A 22,286-nucleotide genomic window follows, 5' to 3' on the forward strand; every position below is an offset into this window, starting at 1 on the left:
CTACTGTGGCATCTTAAGAAGAGTTGGATTTGTTCTAGGGTCTTTCCAGTATACTAGCACATCTCTCTCTCTCTCTCTCTCTCTCTCTCTCTCTCTCTCTCTCTCTCTCTCTCTCTCTCTCTCTCTTCTGAAATGCATGGCTGACTCAGGTATCTTTGAAATTCAATATTAATAGACTCCTGAATCTACGTTACATCTGTTGATTGTCAACCTGGGTTACCCATAAAACTAAAGTTTCTCCCTTTTTAGTATAGTATAGTATAGTATCTTCTGTATGGTCTGTGACAGGATCCATGCTTGCATGAGCTGTACTATCTTTGGACATAAACTGGGCTGTGGATGTGACAGAAGACTAAAGTATGATTGTAAGTAGGTCAAGGACGGTGGCTCCTCAACATCCGGATCTCAGTATTGATAATGTTTCTTTAAATTTGTATGACTTTTAAAATTTTAGGTGTGATTCTCGACAGTAAATTTACTTTTGAGAAACATATAAGGTCTGTGTCTTCTTCAATTGCACAAAAAATAGGCTTATTGAGAAAGTCTTACAAGATTTTCCGTGATCAATCTATTCTGAAGAAGTGTTTTAATTCTTTCATTCTACCTTGTTTTGAGTATTGTTCTCCTGTCTGGTGTTCAGCTGCTGATTCTCATCTTAATTTGTTGGACAGAAACTTACGGTCTATTAAATTTCTTATTCCTGATCTAGATATTAATCTTTGGCACCGTCGTGCAATTAGTTCATTATGCATGTTGCATAAGATTTTTCATAACTCTGACCATCCTTTGCATTCAGATCTCCCTGGACAATTCTATCCTGTTCGTAATACTAGGCAGACAGTTAATTCTAATAGCCAGGCCTTCTCCATCATGAGACTCAATATTACACAGTATTCTAGAAGTTTTATTCCAGCTGTTACCAAGTTGTGGAATGCTCTTCCTAATCGGGTAGTTGAATCAGTAGAACTTCAAAAGTTCAAAGTTGGAGCAAATGTTTTCATGTTGACCAGGCTAACATGAGTCTTTTTATAGGTTATATATGACATATCTCTTTTTGACGTCGTTAATAGTTTATATAGGACATATCTGTTTTGACGTTGTTACTGTTTTTAGAATGATTTATTGTTAATTTATTCTCACCATTTATTTATTTCCTTATTTCCTTTCCTCACTGAGCTGTTTTTCCCTATTGGAGCCCTTGGGCTTATAGCATCTTGCTTTTCCAACTAGGGTTGACGCTTGGCTAGTAATAATAATAATAACAATATGAATGATGGCAACTGATAGAATAAACACTGTACAGTACAGAACTGATCATGGTGCCTCCAGATACAGACAGGAAGAGAACAGGTTGTCGTAAGTTCATTCATGGATTGATTGCACGAAAATTGACTGATATTCTGTTGATACACAACAGTAATGTTAAATGATCTTAATCAAATTTGAGATATTTTTTATGATTGACATACATAATTCATTGAAACAAAAACTCCACATATTATAGCAAAGTTATTGTCACTAATAGGGCAGATTTTGATATACAATTAGTTATGCAATACATACCTCTAAGTATGTAATGTACTTTAAAAGTAATTGATTTTTAAGTCTTTTTGGCTAAGTACAAGTACATTGAATTTTAAAATCTTAAGTACAAGTATTCAAAATTTCGTACTTGAAGCCAAATCCAAGTACAAGTGTTTGTACTTGGACCCATGCCTTCTTATAAGTTACCTTACACCTGTCGGTAGAAATTTACATTTGTGTGGATTTTACGAGTTTTCTATGTAGCCAACCCTGTCCTGGCTTGCTTTACTCACATATCAGTATTAATATTTACGTGCAATTATTCAATTATTAAAAATGAATTTATGATTAGGAACAACTTGGGTATATCTTCCGGGACTTACTTTTTTAAAACGGTCTAAGTAATCGCAAAGTTTAATCCTTTGTCGTTTCTCTTTCATTAAGGTAGAATGGTTTAAATGTTCAAGATATAAAGGTCTCTCATGAATGGAAGGGGCAAGGAAGAGTGGCATTGCCCTAGCAAGCAGGAAATGCCCTAGAGACTGACCATATGTGCATATGATCATCGCCCAAGGCCCCTCTCTGCCCAAGGTAGGACCAAGGAGGGCCAGGCAATGGCTTCTGATGACCCAGCAGATAGACCTATAGGCTCCCCAAAAGCCCCCATCCTTAGCTCACAAGGATGGTGAGGTTTCAGCGACCAAAGAAACTTAACGAGTTTGAGCAGGACTCGAACCCCAGTCTGGCATTCACCAGTCAGGGACGTTACCACAGAGGCAAAAGACCAGGACTATAAGGGACATTCATTCAGTCATACACAGGCAAGGGCAACTTTACATATGCCCTGTGTATCGTGTGAGCTACTGCCAATCGCCAAAATTCTAAATGACTGCGTTTTCATCCCAGCAACTGGAATTAGTACTCTAAAGCTCAACTCAGCAATTGGTGCTTAATCCCAAGTCAACAAAAGCATCAAACTTCAACTACAGTAAGTTTTTGACATGTCGGTGCATTATGAACATTGTTACCGATAAGATTATTGTGAATTTGAAATGTACACACTTCGTATTAGGTGCATATAATAATCAAGTACGTCTATTCGTAACGCTGCTCTCTAATTCATTCTTTGATTTTTAAAATACGATTATCTATCAGGACTTGCTACCAAACATCACAACAGATTAATTTCAATACTTATTTATCACAGTTTTATTATGAATTTGGATGAAAGTGTCAATATTAAGACAATTTACCTACCATTGTCTGGGCAATGTTGCGGTATCTCCTTAGTTCAAAAGACAGAAAAAGAACATTTTAACAATAAAGCGTATTACTTCAATACTTACCCAATATTTCTTTGCCAAAATGTTTCAAGAACCAGCTTTCAACAAAAAACAATATAACTTTCTTCTTTTGAATAGTTAGTCCAGGTGACGACACCCTTTGATTGATTGATTGATTTTTAATTTTCTGGCATCCTGACATCGGTCATTGATGCTAATATCGCTTGTTATAAATAAAGAATCAAAGTAAATTCAATTTAAAACCATGAAAGTTATGTCCCTTTAAAAGTTATATTAGCTTTCAGAAGACCTGCTTTTCAAGTAGATTTAAAAATACCGCTAGCATACTACAACATATCCTGGCCAAGAATCTAGGCAAGGATGAACCTCCCACTGTCACCTCAAGCCTCAAACAGATATCTATTTTACAAGGTGCCAACAGTATGGCCTTTGGTCAACAAATGAATCACTGCCAGAGGTACGAAACAGTCGTCGCATTATGGATGGTGTTAGCCAGTCATCAAAAATTCGTGTCAACCGAGTGTGGCCCATGCCAAGACGACTGAGTAGTCTCCCACTTTCGGGGCATCAAGTTATACCTCCAAGGTAATATAATATTCGTTATTTCTCTCATCTAATTTCCATCTATGCTATTCCCAATTATCACGATTGAACTTCTATACCTCTTAGCTTAATAGTAAAGACCAGTCTAAAATCTTTCAAACATGGGGGTTACTGGAATTAGAAACTTCTAAATCTTGTAGAACATTTCTTGCATCACAAAAATAGTAAAATTATCCTACTCCTTCAACACCTTTTTTTCAATAGCAGTCAGTATGCCATATAGTTCAGCAGTAAATGTAGAAGATACTGGGGGAATTGCACCTCTACAATTGAAAGCATTGCTACATACACAAAATCCAACGCCAGCATAGGATTTGGAGCCATCAGTAAGGATAAAAGACGACTCACTATGTTCTTCAACATGTTCCATAAAAAGAGACCTGGCTTCTAAATCAGTCATGTGTTTTTTCATGCCAATAAAATATCTATAGAAAGATATCTGGTAATTTCTATGGAGTGGTTGGTAATATCTTAAATGATAAAACTTTATTTCTAGCTACATCAAAACTGTGCATCAATTGTTTTACCTGAAACCCATATGGTTGACATTTTGGATGCAACTCGTAATACTTAAAATGCCTTACAAGGTTTAGAGTCTGTTAGGCTAAGAACGTAGAAATCTTTGCAATCTAAACCAACACATTTCTAAATACTAATGTAATTTTTTCCACATATATTTTAATTTTGCGATTAAATTTCTATTGTGCTACCCTTTACTGTATAATAAAGTGTGATTCCAATGTTCAATGTAGCTCTGATGAAAGCCATGTGTCAATGGTTGAAATTGTAGTTATCAGAATAAATATAAAAGAAAAACATTGAAGATATTTTCCTTTTTACCCTCAGAAAATTAAGCTTTGTTCAATCATATATATTGATAGTTACACACATTAAAAATGCCGCTTAGCATGACAGGAAAGATTTATATATATATATATATATATATATATATATATATATATATATAAATATATATATATATCCCATTTATAATAAAGTGTAAGTGTCTGGCTTTCAATGTATATATATATATATATATATATATATATATATATATATATATATATATATATATATATATATATATATATATGCTTGATCATCACAAGGGTCACGTGACTTAATATACAGTAAAAACTAGCGTGAAATAATAATATACTTTAGTACCTAACGCTTTTATGCAATTTAATACACACTTCTTCAGAGTACAATAAAAAGTGAGCTACAGGTGAAGGAAATTAACAAGTAAAACAGAATAAATAAAAATTTAACGATAGGAAAACCTTATCAGCTAACTAGAATTGCCAAACAAGCAAACAACCCACACCCAAAATTGTGTACCTTAACGTAAAGTGGTCCTTAAAATAAGACAGCTGAACAGAAATTACTTAATTTTGAATGGTTGTACTACATTAGTCATAATGATATTATCCAATTTATAAAGGAATATATAAAAAATTTAATTGAAAATTTACTTTACATAAAAAAAAATTCAATCTTTTGTCTACATTTGCTCAATTTATTGTGGGAACACCAATTGATTTTATTTATCCATTATAAAGGAGACTTATTTAACGTTCCGATGACATTTTTACTTTTTTCTATAGCACTATTCATTACAGAATAGTTAGGAAAGGCCCGAGTTTGTACATGCATAGATGATTTTTGTGTGTTAGCGCATGTGTAAATAATCACAATGTTCAAATTTTATATACTATTTGAAATATCATTCTTTGTTCTTTTACATGGTATATGGAATAATGTAAAATTATTAATATATCTATATGAAAATCTGTATCACAAATATTTTAGCCAGCCCCAATGAATATGTCTACAATAGAACATTTGCTCAATTTCTTTTTTATAATATAATAAATGTATTTTTTTTATTCGGGAATTATATAGGAATTCTAGTCAGCGTTCTAATGAAATCTCCAGTTTCTTTCTATATTACTTAATTAGGTACGATGTAAAATAAAGCATTTCTATATTAGTCATATCTCTACAACAATGAAATTTATATTATTATTATTATTATTATTATTATTATTATTAGCTAAGCTACAGCCCTATAGAGCAGGAGCCCGCAGGGGTTTGGGTAGCTGAAAAGCGAACCAATTTTCTTAGTCATAGTGATGTATGTACATCACTGTTTATGAAAACTGAAGTCTGCCGGGGATCTGGTGGTGGGTGTGGCCCTCAGCGGCATGAAAGTGATATGGAAAAATTGACCTAGATCAGCTGGAAAGTGAACCACTTGATAATGGTGTTGAAATGTCCCTTATACCTTCAGGAACTGGGAATGGGTACTGACAGACTTTTTGTGTGGTGGTGTGACCCTGACAGACTTACGTAACTGCCACGTAAAAATTGACCTCGATCAGCTGAAAAGCGAACCGAATGAAACTTGTCGTAAAATCATCAGTACCACCCCAGCTATAATGAATGACCACTGACAGACAGTTTCTGTGGTGGGGTACCCCTGACAGACATGCCCAAATGACCAGACCCCATAAGTGACCTAGATCAGCTGAAAAGCGAACCAAATGAAACTTGTTGTAAAATCATCAGTACCACCCCAGGTATAGTGAATGACCACTGACAGACAGTTACTGTGGTGGGGTACCCCTGACAGACATGCCCAAATGACCAGACCCCATAAGTGACCTAGATCAGCTGAAAAGCGAACCAAATGAAACTTGTAAAATTATCAGTACCATTCCAGGTATAGTGAATGACCACTGACAGACAGTTTCTGTGGTGGGGTACCCCTGACAGACATGCCCAAATGACCAGACCCCACAAGTGACCTAGATTAGCTGAAAAGCGAACCAAATGAAACTTCTTGTAAAATTATCAGTACCACTCCAGGTATAGTGAATGACCACTGACAGACAGATTCTGTGGTGGGGTACCCCTAACAGACATGCCTAAATGACCAGATCCCATAATTAATTCCTTCAGGACCAAGATGTAATGATGCTTTGTAACACTGGTCACTACATCCAAGTCCAGAGGGGGTTAAGCTAGATTAGCTTGTAAGCGAAACAGATGAAATAGAATGAAACGAACATATAAAATTATTATGTATATTCATCACTGTCCAATGTTGAAGTGAACATTGTTTCCCATAGAACATTTGTATCCCTGACAATGTAATACATAAAAAATATTGATGAAGTAAATATAAGCAAAATTAAGATTATGTTTTCTGAAAGATACCAAAGTAAATAATGCCATCCTGATAATAAGTGCCTATCATCAAACAGTTACAATGGATTAAGTGCATTTCCTTAAACATATATCTAATATATAATATTTAATATCTAATATTGTACATGCACAATAGAATTGATCACTGAATGAAAATATAATCCATAATAATTCCTTTCACATTATTGTGGATGCCGAGAAATAATAGTAAAAAAAAGAGGGATAAATCCGGCTGGCCATATATATTACATTGTTAAATGTTTTGTGCACTTACTATAACCTTGCATTAAATGCATTGTGTCAATGCAGGACCAACTATTAAATATACTAATCCATCTCTTCAGTATCAGAATCTGAGTCCTCACTCCATGGCTCATCCTCACACTGGTCATAGTCACTCAGTTCATCAAGGTTATCTGTTTCCATCACTGTTTCCTCTGATTGACTAAGAATTTCCTGATCTTTGTCACTGTCATTAGCAAATAAATAATCAGGAACGGCTGGTCCGTCAAACCAGGTTGGCTGCAAGTCACCATCTACTGCCCAACCATAATCAATGGCGCATAGGCCTTGATCAGGTGATTTTGTGTTAGCATGACTCCACAAAACTGTCACGTAGTGTTCCCTCAGTAGTGTCCGACGTGTTGGGGGCAACAATGCGCAGTCAATGTTTTTGATATGAAGAAGTGGGTTTTCCTAAAAGGAATGTGGAATCATATGACAAAATACTTCAAAAGAGAATGTTCTTAAGTTAGATTAGATTGAAATAATTGAGTAATACACTCAGAATGCTTTTCGTGTCAAAATAAATGTGGGTTGTTAAGACCCTAGAGTGAGAGACAGAAAGAAATATCATAGAATGTGCATTGGAGGTTACGATATGAATATATTGTTACTCTCTTAAGTCAATTCAAGGGAGACATGTTACATCCTGAAAACCCAACACACTTGATACATATATACCTTATCTTCTGTGCCCGACATCTGCATAATTTTTCTATAACGTGCTTCATCTACATCACGTTCTTTGTTTTGGCCATACATCTTGCAAACAAACTCGGATGCCACGTCTATGTCAACTTCACCGTCAACTTCACCCATGTTGGAGAACAACTGGAGAAAGCTTCCAGTTGGGTCCTTCTCAAGTATTTCCAGAGGTTTGACTTTGCCTTTCCTGAAGGGGAAAATGAATCATGTTGGTAACAACGGCATGACTACCTCTTCAAACTAATTAACTTCATTTTGTCATGATTCTAAATCTTTGCTGTACAATGAGTATGCCAACTCAATCTGTCAGTTAAAGGTGGAACAAAATCCTACCTGGAAAAGGCTGATGTGAAGTCACATCCAGTGAATGCGTGGTTACCCGGCAGTGCTTTTGGGAGTCCTGATTCTTGCTCCTCAAGGACCTCTACAATATTGGTGACATTAATGTATCGCCTGCTGTTTTCGCTGCCACAGTCCATGAAGACATTTTTGGAGGACCTCACTTCTGGGTCTTGATTTCCAAGTATACCAATAAGTATAATGAGAACATCTGCATCGGATGCTCGTACAAGGACCTTGCTTCCTGAGGTATTTTCCAGGTGGAATGCTATAAGGGTATCTGCCTCCTCGTGGTTGGCCTGGAGGTGAGATGGGCTGGTCACTGAGATCTCCTGGAAGGCATTTGGCGTATATTGGAAATATTTACCGCCATAAGAGGCATACAGTGTTTTTCTATTTAGGATGTTTCAATAGTGATTCCCCCCCCCCCCCCATTCCTTTAGCAGAAATTTTCCAAGTTCGTTTTTGAACATTCCATTATTGAGAAGTTTTGCTCCTTTATGTTTCATTGTCTGGTTAGATCCAGTGTTTGGGTAAACAGAATCTTCTGCACCACGCAATTTTTTCTCACTGTCCTTGACTGAATTTTCGACGTACTTATCAAGGCAGACATGGATTTCATCCCCTCCACCAGTGCATAATGTAGATATGAATGTTCCAACATTCATAACTGACAAGACAGAATGAATAAGCAGGCCTCCATCATATATCCGAACACAAATACCTTGATGGACCTCTGTTGGGATTGGTGTGTCTTTCTGGAACTCTTCCAGCCTATTCAGTAATGTATGCTTCCTGCTCTTCAAGAGTGCTCCATCAGCATGTGCCAGGGAAAGAGGATATGACGTAATTGGGTACCTGAGAATGTGCCTGAGATCGAAGTTGTTATTTTCGGCCACAACAATGATGATTCTTATGAAAAAGTCCCTCACACTTTCAACCCTCTTTGCAGTTTCTGTAGCAAGAGTCGTCTCTTTTTTCACCCTTATCCTTTTTACTGACTTCAGAAATCTTGCCAAGTCCTTGTGCCACTCTCTTTCGAATTGTTGTCTTTCTACCTGCCCCCTCTGCAATGTTCCGAGGAGATACTTCTCAGTTTCTTTTGTTGCCGCCCGCCCAGTTGCGTAGCATTGAACACAGCATCAGATGCCATCGATGTGGCCCTTCGGTCAATTGCCCCATTTTGAGGCCCTTGTAAGTTTGGTGTAAGGCCACCTAAGAGGCTTCTAAAAAACAGCTCCAGTTGCTTTGGTATATCCAGTGCACTTTCTTTCAAATTTTGCACTGTGGCTGCATCAGGTACTTTGAATTTTGGCAACTGCATGATCTGGGAACGAAGATGGAGGGCCGCCCATATAAGTTTTTAATTATCCGCATGTTACTTTGTGTTGTCATACAGATGTACTCGTGCCTGTTCTTCAGTCAGTGATGCGGCATGGATGAAATTTCCCCTTCTATTGTCAGCAAGCTTCACTCGGACTTGGTCACCAAATTTATCTTGAACTTTCCTTATCAGATTTTGTGTTGTTTATGCGTCAACATCTTGGGGATCGCCTCCATTACTTGTGTATTCAGCTTTGTACTTATTCAACAATGATGTCACCAACAGAGACTTTTCATTTTGGATAATAATTTGTTCTGTGATGAAACCACACAGTGATTTGAATGCCCTTTTATGGATATCATGAGGTGTTGCACAACTTGTTTCTGCCACTTCTGTCTCATGCATGAAATCCATCTGCACGACTTGTGGTATTTACCCTCTTTGGCAATAAGATCAATATTGCCCATGATCAAACTTTTGAAATGGTCATTTGTGGATCTATGGGCCCACTCCAATAGTGTATCACAGCCACCTTTTGTTGCAATTAATGCATGCGGTTCCTCTTTTCCCCGTTTCTTTTTCCTCTCCTTCCCACAGAAGATACACTCTCTCTTTAAGATGCCATGTCTCTCAGTCTTTGGCAAGACACTGCTTGACCTTGTATCTCTCTTTGATGGATCCAACTCATTTTCCGTTCTCTTCACAGCAGTGTATCTTCGGTGGTAGGAGGGATGGTACATTTCACCACAAAAGTCAGAGCTCATAATCCTCATAGTGACTTCTTCATATTTGTCACTCATCAAGATGGAACGAATGGATGCTGCATTCTTCAAGGAGGGTCCTGTTCTCTCAATTCTCTTCAACTGTTTATCCTCTTCAGTTAACGTTTTGCAGATGAAACAGATGGAGGCCACTGCACCATTTTCATTACCCTAGAAAAGAAACTTCCACAAATAACAAACTTCTTAATACCATTAGTGCTTCATACGATAACAAATGTTTGTTCTCAAACGATCTGAAAACACCACTAAAACAATTAGAAGATGAAATTTTCATTACCTTCCCGTTTATTCTTGGTGATGTACATTTATTATCATCTCCAGTTTGAGATAGCTCCTCTGTGAAACTTTCCAATAGATCTTCCACCTGGGAAGATTTGTCTTGGTCCATTTCTTCAGTTACTTTGAACATGAAACAAATTTAATGTTGTAAAGCACATTGAAAGATTGATTATCAATCACTATACCTGGGGTGGTACTGATAATTTTACAAGTTTCATTTGGTTCGCTTTTCAGCTGATCTAGGTCACTTATGGGGTCTGGTCAAATGGGCATGTCTGTCAGGGGTACCCCACCACAGTAACTGTCTGTCAGTGGTCGTTCACTATACCTGGGGTGGTACTGATAATTTTACAACAAGTTTCATTTGGTTCGCTTTTCAGCTGATTTAGGTCACTTATGGGGTCTGGTCATTTGGGCATGTCTGTCAGGGGTACCCCACCACAGAAACTGTCTGTCAGTGGTCATTCACTATACCTGGGGTAGTACTGATGATTTTACAACAAGTTTCATTTGGTTCGCTTTTCAGCTGATCTAGGTCAATTTTGACGTGGCTGTTACGTAAGTCTGTCAGGGTCACGCCACCACACAAAAAGTCTGTCAGTACCCATTCCCAGTTCCTGAAGGTATAAGGGACATTTCAACACCATTATCAAGTGGTTCACTTTCCAGCTGATATAGGTCAATTTTTCCATATCACTTTCATGCCGCTGAGGGCCACACCCACCACCAGATCCCCGGCAGACTTCAGTTTTCATAAACAGTGATGTACATACAACATCACTATGACTAAGAAAATTGGTTCGCTTTTCAGCTACCCAAACCACTGCTGGCTCCCGGTCTACTAGTTGGAAAAGCAGAATGCTAAAAGCCCAAGGGCTCCAACTGGGAAAAATAGCCTAGTGAGGAAAGGAAACAAGGAAATAAATAAACTAGTGTATAAAAGAAGTAATGAACACTTTTAATAAGATATTTCAAGAACAGAAACAGCATTAAAATAGATCTTTCATATATAAACTATAAAAAAAACACATAAGAAACTGGTTAATTATAGGCCTATATAAAAAAAATCCCATAATACTCGCATTTGCCCCAATAAACCCCAGTTTTTTTTTTTTTAAACCAGCCCAGTCTGGGTTTAAAAAAATATGGGTTTATACCAACTCTGGTTATAATTTAGACAACTTAAGTGAATGAAAAAAATTCTTTGCGAGAGCACCACTTTTCTCTCATGCCAAAACGATATACCTTATAGCGTTACTCTGCCCCATATCGTTAATTGGTTACAAGAGACCCAATGTTAGGGAATTTTCAACATATAGGCCAAATTTTTTCCTTATAAAGTGACAAACTCCCTATATATACACGTAATAAACATGAAAAAGCATATATAACCTTCTCTCATTCCATAAAAACTACAAAACTACAATAACAAATCTATGTGAAATACAGGTACTGTACTATACAGTACTGTACATATATAACTAGAATGAAATATGTAGTCTTTAACAGAGAGAGAGAGAGAGAGAGAGAGAGAGAGAGAGAGAGAGAGAGAGAGAGAGAGAGAGAGAGAGAGAGAGAGAGAGAGAGAATGGTAGGGCACAATAAACTGTAATATTAACATACTCATAAATGTCACTTTATCTTGAAGATGTCATCTTTCCTGCTTACTGGACACAAAAGATGATGAATTTGGAAGCGACAAATTAGTTATTGAAGGAGGGGGATGACATGGTCAATGGCGAAGATCCGACTATAAATGCACTACTAGTGGTTACATGAGGTTATGGCCAAACCCGACTTAGATGGCAGCGGTTCCTCGGCATCAAGATCTGGAAATAACTTGGTAGTTATTCTTTTTTTTCTCTCTCTCTCTACCAATATCAAATTTTGAATCTAAATGTTTTTGGTTCTGGGTCCATGAAACTTTCTTCAGTTTTCTGTTGCTCATCTATGTCCAACAATCTTTTGTTTGTCAGTGGCTGCTTGTGAGCCTCAAACAATTCAAAAGCTTCCTCTCCCAATTTCATCTCTAGTTCATTACTCAACTCCACCAAATTTCTTGAAATGTCCTTGACAGGGTCTTCAAAGCCTTTAAATTTATGCACGGTTATTTCTAAACACATTCATCGCCGACTAAGTCACTTCTGCCTAAGAAGTACTTGTTTATCTTCTTTTGACCTTATTAATCCCACAGTATAGCAGGGTTGGCTGACCAAGCCAACTTTCTCCATTCATGTCTATTCCTTGCATCTTCCCTAAATCCCTCCTCACCACACCCATCCATCTGATCTGCCTATCACCCCTGAAACTCCTCCCTATCACTGGCATGTTCTTAACTCTCTTGATTGGTTCCACCTCCTCTCTTGTTACATAGCCATAGTATCTCAGACAAGCTTACCTAGCCTTAGCTTTTACATTATATGTACCAAATATTCTTCTTATATCTTGACTCTCCCTCCTTTCCAGTTATCATATTCCAGCAACCCATCTTGCCAGCCTCATCTTAGTTTTTTTTTTTTTTCAAAAGTTTCTGCCCCATATAATAGTATGAAGCCTGATAACTGTCATGTAGATCTTTATTTTCTTGTCTAAAACAACTCCAGTTACTCTCTCTATTTTTGCCATGCTTCATTTACTGTTTAACTGCTTTTTCGGTACTTCTCTCCTCCGTTGTTATTGATCCCAAATAGTTAAACTTATTTTAGCACTATACCATCTTCCCCTTACATGTTTACTTCTTCAAATAATTCTCTACAACTAACTATAAGCTGTCTTTCCAATGTTTACGTTCAATCCTTTCTTTTCCAAGCTGAAAACCTTTCTTACAGTTCTTCTGTCTGTTATACTGACCAAGTGTTCAGCCAACATCAGTTTCCACAGTCCTTCGTTGCTCCTTAAATCTGATTATAAAAACATCTATAATGATGAGGAACAGGAATGAACTCAGAGCAGATCCCTGATGGAGGGCCACCAACACAGGGAATGCCTCTGTCTATTTTATCTATCCAGTGGCTCTTGTCCTTCATACATGATCCTCACTAACCTTATCAGAAAGGCTACTTCTTTCTCAAGCTGCTACTCAAGAGTATCTATCAATTATCTAAACCTTCCTTCTACTATTCTTTCTAGTATCTTGAATACAGGCTCCAAAAGCTTTATTCATCTGTAGTTCCCACACCTTAATACATCTCCTTATTGTTTATACAATTGATCATCCAGCTATCTTGTAAGTTTTTTGGCATTTCATCTACATCGCAGATTTTTTCCAATAGTGTGTGCACTGTTTTTGCCTACAGTAGATCTCCCAATGCTCTAACTAATGTTACCTCTGATTTTGCTGCAGCTTAATTTACTTTTCCTTTCTTTCTAACATTCTCGACTTCACTTTCTCTGGTGTTTGCTATTGGTTCTTGTCAGCGTTTAATAGTTGTGAAAAATAGCCTTTCCATCTTCCCTTGTCTTCCTCTTTCTCAATTAAGATATTTTAATTTTCCTCTGTAATGATTCCTACCTCTCCTATATCCTGTCTCTTTTCCTCTTGCTTCTGCAATTCTTTAGATTATATTTTCTCTCTCCATTATTCCCATCTCTCATACCACACTCTAATTGCTTCTCCCTTTACAATTGCTACCATTCTCCTTGCTTCTCTTTATTCATGCATATTTCTCACTATTTTAGTGGTTGTTATCTTCTTCCCCAATTCTTCTTGTTATACCCTTTTCCTATACTGTACAGCTGTTTGAACCTCTTGATTCCACCACCATGTTTCTTCTTCCTGTTGCTGTTTACCATTTATCCTCCCATATACATCTGCTCATGCAGGCACCACAACCTCTTTCACAACATCACGTATCTCTTCAGGCGAATCTGACATTCCATTTACATATATCTCCCCCATGGATCTTTCCACTTTACTTTTGAACTCTCTTGCATTCTCCCCTTTCGATTTCCAATTTTCTTGTCTTCCTCTCTAACCACAGCATAATCAAACTGAGTCTCATTTTGCCCACTTTTACATGTTACCAGATGACTTCTCCTTTTCTTAAACTGTGTATTCATGACTACCAGATTCATAGCTTCAGCTAACTGTAATTAATCTTTCACATTCCTGGTTTCTTCTTCTAAAACCTCTCTCTCCATGTATTCTTTCAAAGCCATTATAACTCACACCTACATGGGCATTATACCACCACTTAGTGCACATCTTGGAACTCTTTCTATATATTCTTCTAATTTATATCTGAATTCCTACTCCTATTCTTCATTACACCCTTGTTGTGGGGCATATGCAGAGATGATAAGCCATACTCTTTTACCTTTCACAAACTTCAAGTTAAGCCCATGAGCCTGTCACTGATATGCTGAAACTCTGACATTCTCATGTCAATCTGGATGGAGAATAATTCCCGTTGTATCTTGCCCTATGTAGTAAACTTTATATCCTTTGCCAGGCTTTCTTGAACTTTTTCCAATCCATTTAGTCTCCAGTATACAGAGAATCACCCAGAAGTACTTGTTTAACACTGCTTGATAAATATGCTTTTGATAAATATGCTTTTCAAAACTCCAGAATATTCATCCTGTCCTTTGACAAAGTATTATGTACTGCCTGGTATCATGTAACGTATGCCATAAATAGTACCGTTTGAAGATTGCTATGATGTCTTAGTCCATTGGTTATATAAGAACAGTAGTGTTGAAAAACACCTGTACCATGCAGGTATATGTCATTCAGGTATGAGGGATGCCTAGTACAGCATTAACATAACCTTCGAAGGCAGTTGTTTATTATTACTATTATTATTATTGTTATTATTATTATTATTATTATTATTATTATTACTTGCTAAGCTACATCCCTAGATGGAAAAGCTGGGTGCTATAAGCCCGGGAGTCCCAACAGGGAAAATAGCCCAGTGAGGAAAGAAAACAAGGAAAAATAAAATATTTAATAAACATTAACATTAAAATAAATATTCCCCATATAAACTATAAAAACTTTAACAAAATAAGAGGAAGAGAAATGAGATAATTTAGTGTGCCTGAGTGTACCCCCAAGAGAACTCTAACCTAAGACAGTGGAAGACCATGGTAGAGAGGCTTGGCACTACCAAAGACTAGAGAACAATGGTTTTATTTTGGAGTGTCCTTCTTCTAGAGGAGCTACTTACCATAGCTAAAGAGTCTCTTTTACCCTTACCAAAGGGAAAGCAGCCACTGAACAATTACACTGCAGTAGTTAACCCCTTGGGTGAAGAAGAATTTTTTGGTAATGTCAGTGTTGCCAGGTGTATGAGGACAGAGGAGAATCTATAAAGAATAGGCTAGACCAGGGATGGGGAACCTGCGGCCTTAAGGCCGCATGTGGCCTTCTGGACCATCAAGTGCGGCCTTCCATGGCCTTTGATATATGTTCAGTATGTGTAGTATATTTCTGCTTCGACACTGAATATTGTGTGTTTGAAATCATTCTACTGTATGTACACACATACAAATATGTACACACAGACAATAGGAAAGTTGTGTACCTCCCAGAGAATGGAAGCAATTTTTCCTTGAATTCAATGAATCCTAATTTAACACTACTAGCAGTTTTTCCTTGTCAGCTGCAACAGCTGTTGTAGCTGACAAGGAAAAACTACTAGTTGCAGTGAGTGAGTGATTTAACGTATGATGGACGAGAGAGTTCCAGTTTTGACCATCTCCTTACTGTGATCTATGTTAGTTTTAGATGAATCAACAGGTTACAGATATTTAGCATAAAAGTATTTTATTTGTGCTTTCACTGATGAGTTTTGATATTATGAAAAATATCTTCCTTTAGGTAACCTTAATGCAAGGACAAAAGGAACAGACATTTTAACAACTTCAATAATCAATGTCACAAAGGAGGACTAAATTTTACTTCCTTATTACAATAAGTTATGCACTGATGGTGTTCCAGGTATGATGGCTAAAAACTAGGGATTTATTGAACATCTTAAGAAAGCAAATAATTGATTTTTTTTCAATGAAAACTGCTGTGTTTAAACAGATACAATATTTCTACTGGGATGTGGTATTTTTATAAGGTGTGATTGTTTAAAAGTACCTACTTTACAATATAGAATATTTGAAAAGGTTATATTGTTGATATTTATAAGCTATTTTTTCCAAAAGATTAATATTATTTTATTTATTACTTCAATACAAAGAATGTACTTCCTTAACTAAACTAATTTGAAAATGACATGCTTTCGATATTATTCATTTACTTACGGTAGTTTGAAAACTACCCAAACTAGAATGAAATATCTTTAAATTTAGTTTTAAATATAATGCATTTACTGATTACTTGTGTAAAAATTACTTAATTCAAATATTTGAAATTGTAATGCTTTAAATTTTTATAAACCTGTCACTCTTTCTTTAGATTACTAATAAATTACTTGGAGGATAAAATAACCTACAAAATTCTATGCGGCCTTAAAAGGCATTGAGGAATTGCAATATGGCCTTCATCCAAAAAAGGGTTCCCCACCCCTGGGCTAGACTATTCAGTGTATGTGTAGGCAAAGGGAAAATGAACTGTAACCAGCGTGAAAGATCCATGTACAGTAGTACTGCCTGGCTAGTCAAAGGACCCCATTACTCTCTAGCAGTATTATCGCAATACTCCTTGATTGATGGTATAAAATATTGTAGCCACAACGCCAATCTTCAAAAATGGCCATGGTGACCGATGCCTTTGGATTAGCCATCCAAATCACGGGAAGTGTAGACTTAGGGATGTTCTTGAGGATCTGGGGATTAAGGGTATAGTAGACTATTAGAGGCTTAAGTTTTAAACCTCCAGGTATGATCCTCAATACTGTACTAAAGTTATTCTATCTTTGGCTACCTTATACCACGGCATGGTTTTCTCTTCCTTTGAAATAAATGAACGATCAGGCATTCTCTTCCAAAACAAACTTGTCTCATAGACACTGATGATAAGTTCTGGGACATTTGATATTGATCAATAATTTTTTTAGCAGAGATTCTGGGAATTCCTCAGCTGCCTTGATATCTACAACAGCAGCTTTTTGGATTTTCGAATTATATAAACTGAAGCAATTCCTGAAGTCATTAGAACATCAATAAATTTATGAAAAATATTGTATCCTATTAATGGGATGTTTTTTTGCAAGTTCTCAAACAATGATTTGGCCTTTTCTTGAATAGGCATTTGACTTACTGTATAATAATTAATTCATGTGACTGTTATTCTATTCAAAGGGATGATAAGTGATCTATTTTATAGTGCATTATGCCTCTTCACATTAATTGTTGAAGTTTTCACCAAGATGAGCCTTTTCAGTCACATAGATAATGTGGTCTTTGTCATGAATTACTGTATAGCAGACACCGTTGTCCAAGTCAGGCCTACAGTACATGTAATGTTTAAAACTTTTTCACCCTTTTCATTTTTCTTCATCATGTCAAATTTGTGTTGCATTGTAATCACATGCTTTTTTGAAGCTTTTACTTTAATTTTCTTCGTAGACATTCCTAAAATATGCAACAATTGCCAGAATATCAAAAGATAACTTCAATGCGCACGTACAACACAGCAAAACCCTTAATAACTAATCGTTTTAGGCAAGCATAAGCCTTCTTCCAGGCAAAACAATCGAAAAGCTGTTAGCGCCTCACCACTGTGCATGTTATTTTTCTTTTATAATGTAATAATTGTTTTATTTTAGCTTGCCCTTTTTTTTCTTAATGGCCATAAAATAACCATTAAGTACATTGTGTTCTTGGCAACCATTAGGAAAACAATTGCTCATCTTTACAATGTAATGAAACCAATAAACGTTCGGTCTGGATAAATTTATATGCTAGAACCTGTACTGTACTGCGCCATCATGAGAATCAAAAGACTTTTTAGATGTAGCACATGTTTTCCTTCAAACTTACGGGATAATTACAAGTTCTGTTTATTCTATGTACAGAGACCTCTCAATTTACAAACTTAATAGGTTCCAAGAAGCTGTTTGTAAGTCAAATTTTATCAAATTTTTGCCTAGGGTAGGCTTCACCTAACTCACATGCCTATAATTTTCAGCAGCAAAAGTTAACAAACAGTCCCGTTTCTTATTGCAAATGTTGTCTTGCTTACTGCATTACATTATATAATATTGTTTACTTACAGAACTCCATTATGAACTTTTGATACAATATCTGACATATATGATTTAAGATGGATTTGTGATTGTATCTCTGTAAATTGAGGACCTTCTTTTAAAGTACCTCTGATATTTTCATAATGAATGTATATGTAAATGTATTTACTTATTTAATAAATAGAGCACAAAATTCTTTTGGGGCATTTCTTATCATAATTGTTTGATGTTGAGACTGACGAGCGGTCACTCGAAATGGCATAACGCAGATTTTATTTTTCCATTTAATACTTGAGGATAACCGACGTAAAGTCGGAACTGATGTAAGCTGCACCAATGTAAACTAGGGTACTACTAAACAGCTAACAAGTGGATGATCATGAAAGTCTAAATACCTCCCTAACTTCATCTCTGCACACTACCTTGAATCTGGATTTGAAGCTCTGAGTCATATAACCAATTGTATGTCGGAAATAGCGAAGGATGTGTAAAAAAAATAAAATGATTCGGTTTATGGATTCCCCTGAACTGAATGCCAAGCATAATTAATAAAAGTAGTTAATTACCTATGTATAACTCACAGCAGCCAGCTATTAACTGTCAAACTTCAAAGAGGAAAAGTAACAACCTTCCTCAAAACAAAAAAATACCTATACAAGCAAGTGAACTACTCTAGTTGACATACATAGGAATTCCAGGGAGACATCCCGATTAATAGTTGAATCAATTACAAACCACAACAAACGCTCAAAAAACATCGCTGGGGAGACTCCTAATAACTACTATTGAAGCAGTTGATAATGAGCACCTTGAAAACATCTAGTTAATTCTCTACTTCCATTCTTGGCTACTCATCTCGAAAACTAGACTTGGGGTATATGTTATTTTAGGTGAACATTGTAAAACAGAAAATCTACAATTTCCATAATCTTTTAAGGAAACTCCTAGCAGGAGTTCCTATTAGCGTAAAGAAGAATAACTGATGAGTAACACAACAGACACACAATTAGGTTGATTTTTACCACCAGATGTAACACCTTGGTAGACAAGGAAGAAATTTTTTTAGTTTTTTGGGGTAATGTCGAGGTTGAGTCAGCTTCGGGGATAAAGCAATATAAATATCCTGAAAAGTTCATAAAAATGATCAAGATTTAATTAGCCTTGGACCATAGTACCTACTGCCCATGCCAGAGGATCTAGAACTGGGGAACAGAAGACAGGTAACCAGTAGTTTGAGAGCAGTGATGTCCAGGTTGGTTTCACAGTTAACCCGCAAGTTTCCTGAGCACTTAACAGACTTGATGTTGTAAGGCCTGGTCATTCTTCCAGCATTAATATTCTAAAGTAATAAGTTTGGTGGTCTCCCCTTGGACAAACTGCAAAATCAAGGTAACATTCTTGGACTCTTCTGCACAGGAATTACCATGTTAAGAAGACTTGCATTTTTTATATCTAGCTCGTGAACAAAAGAAATTGTTATATGTTGCTTCAGTCAAGGGCTATAATTCTTTCTTGCACCCTTTATTTTACTAGAATCAATGCCTTGATGATGACTAAGACTCAAGGCAATGTGAAGTAAGAGATGATGAATGGAGAAGTATTGAATTAAAAGCCTAAGATAGAGACGACTGGCGAAATCTAACCAAGGCCCTTTGTGTCAATAGGCATGAGGAGATGATTATGATGATGCTTCTTCCTTGCTTCAAAGGCCTGCTAAGTTCACTCACCATATTTTGACTGATGGGTTTGAATACAACAAGAGGTAGGAGTTTATGACTTCTAAAGTAAAATCTGACAGAATGTGGACCTTGCTTATGATTACACCAAGAGAGCACTTGGTCTAAATCAGAGACGGACAAGACACAAGTCAAATCATAAAACAAAGTTTTGTCACAGCGTTTGTTCAGGTGGAACGGGAGAGGTCTTCTTCTGAGGTAAAAATAGGATATGGACTTCTCCAAAGAAGCCAAGAACACTCATCCATTTTCTGGTAGATGTGGTTGGTAAGTCTTGAAGTCCTGCACTAAGGCTAGGAAGGAGTGTACTTTCCTCTCTGACATGGAAGCCTGAAAAGAAGATGAATCTATTGCCATCATAAATTAAACTATCCATTGAGTTGGAGTGAGCTGGGACTTTCTAAGAATACTCAAATTGCCAAGAAATAACACAACTAGTTCCTTGGCTCTCAGTCTCCCTGACATGGAGTTGGCAAGGATTAAATAGTTGTTTAGGTATTACATAGAATATTCTTTTACCCAACAGCAGAAAACACTTTATGATTGGAGCCATGACTCTTGTGAAGACCTGTGGGGTTGTGCTTGGGAACATTTAAGAGATAATTTCCAAATACTTTCTCTTATCCATGAGAATAGGGTCATGAAATGTGCATCCAACAACTCTAGGGAGAGCATTCAGTTGTTCCTTTAAACTACCTTGAAAAAGCCAAAAGTAGTTTGGGTTGAAAACTACCAAGAAGGGTCTCATGACTCCTGATGCCTTTGGAACTACAAATCGACATTTGTAAAATACTGGATCAGGAGTCATTGCTTCCTGGATAGCTTTTTCTTCAGATGGTTCTCAAACTCAAGGGGAAGAGTAGAGAGCTTGCGTGTGTTGTTGATGTATGCTGGGGAGGCTACCAGAGGATCTGTTAAAGAGGACCTCATGATGCAGGTAGCCAATTGTCTTCCTTGGGGACAAGTAAAGCCCAAAGCTATTCTTGCAAGAACTTTCCAGTGGTGCAAGAAAAGAGACAGCTGGCCTCCCACTGCAGCTTGAAGGATCTTGTACTGTATTGTACTTATTGAAACAGTTTACTAGCTGTTTTGGCATTGGGTGAAAATCCTTGCCACTTATTGGTAAAAAAAAGAGTTAAAGATTAAACTTGTCTGAATTTGAAAGTTGTACCCACTGTTGAGGTCATGGTGTGCTTAAATGCTCTAAGGGTTCTCGTTAGAAAAGCTGTGAGGCCTGCTCTAAAATAAGCTGAAGTTTTGGCATGTCAAAAAGAGCCTAGAAGGCAAAGCAAGAATAAGGTAAAATTTCTGTGCAGCTGAAACTGACTTGCTTTAAAAAAGACCAGGGTTATATCTTGTCTAGTAATAATAATAATAACAATAATAATAATAATAATAACAATAATAATAATAATAAATTAATAGTAATCTGTGTCACTGAAAGACTGTTTCTTTGTAATTTTTAAGGCTAACTTTTTGGGGCTGTGTATAATTGAAAATTCATGTATACATTTTTAATTGGTAACAATTGGTTAACCATGGATATGTGAATTCGAAGTTGGTGAATCCCCAGTCAAGGAGGGTGGACTACATATATACTTACTTTTTCGCCAATGAAAACTTGTTCGATACAAAATATGCAAATTATGAATTCAAGACCAATAGCCAATCTGCCATCAGTCTGAGGGTTTTACAATTCATAAAACAATATAGTTTCAAAAATCTTTTATTGAAAATAAATCAATTACTAATCAACATTCTTGTAATCAAATATGGACCTTACAGAGTTTTGTACATTGATAAAGGGTTAACTAATTCATGTAAAGTGTACAGCAATATTTAACTAAATCATATTTCTCTCACATAGATCATTTTGTATGACATTTCTAAACATTTTACAGGGGTCCTTCTTTAAAAATACACCAAACGAAAAAAAAAAAATATATATATATATATGAACCTGTATAAGCAAAAAGAAACAATTAATAAGTATATCTGAGTTAATCTTTCTGCACTCATGCATGAACTAGCTACCCTTTCAATTTTTATTA

The 22,286-nt window shown here is 36.4% G+C and overlaps 1 protein-coding gene across 3 annotated transcripts in view; it reads right to left on the reverse strand.

Moving 5' to 3' along the window:
* Positions 1-21,945: 21,945 nt before the first annotated feature.
* The window catches only part of Irbp (Inverted repeat-binding protein), a 142,003-nt gene continuing 141,662 nt past the window's right edge, over positions 21,946-22,286 (reverse strand). For all 3 annotated transcript variants that reach the window (XM_068348078.1, XM_068348079.1, XM_068348080.1), the window contains exon 13: positions 21,946-22,286. This exon is cut by the window's right edge and continues 681 nt beyond it. The gene's annotated coding sequence lies outside the window, so the exon portion shown is untranslated.

Source organism: Palaemon carinicauda, chromosome 24 (genome assembly GCF_036898095.1).
Source record: "Palaemon carinicauda isolate YSFRI2023 chromosome 24, ASM3689809v2, whole genome shotgun sequence".
In the NCBI taxonomy this organism is placed as follows: Eukaryota; Metazoa; Arthropoda; class Malacostraca; order Decapoda; family Palaemonidae; genus Palaemon; species Palaemon carinicauda.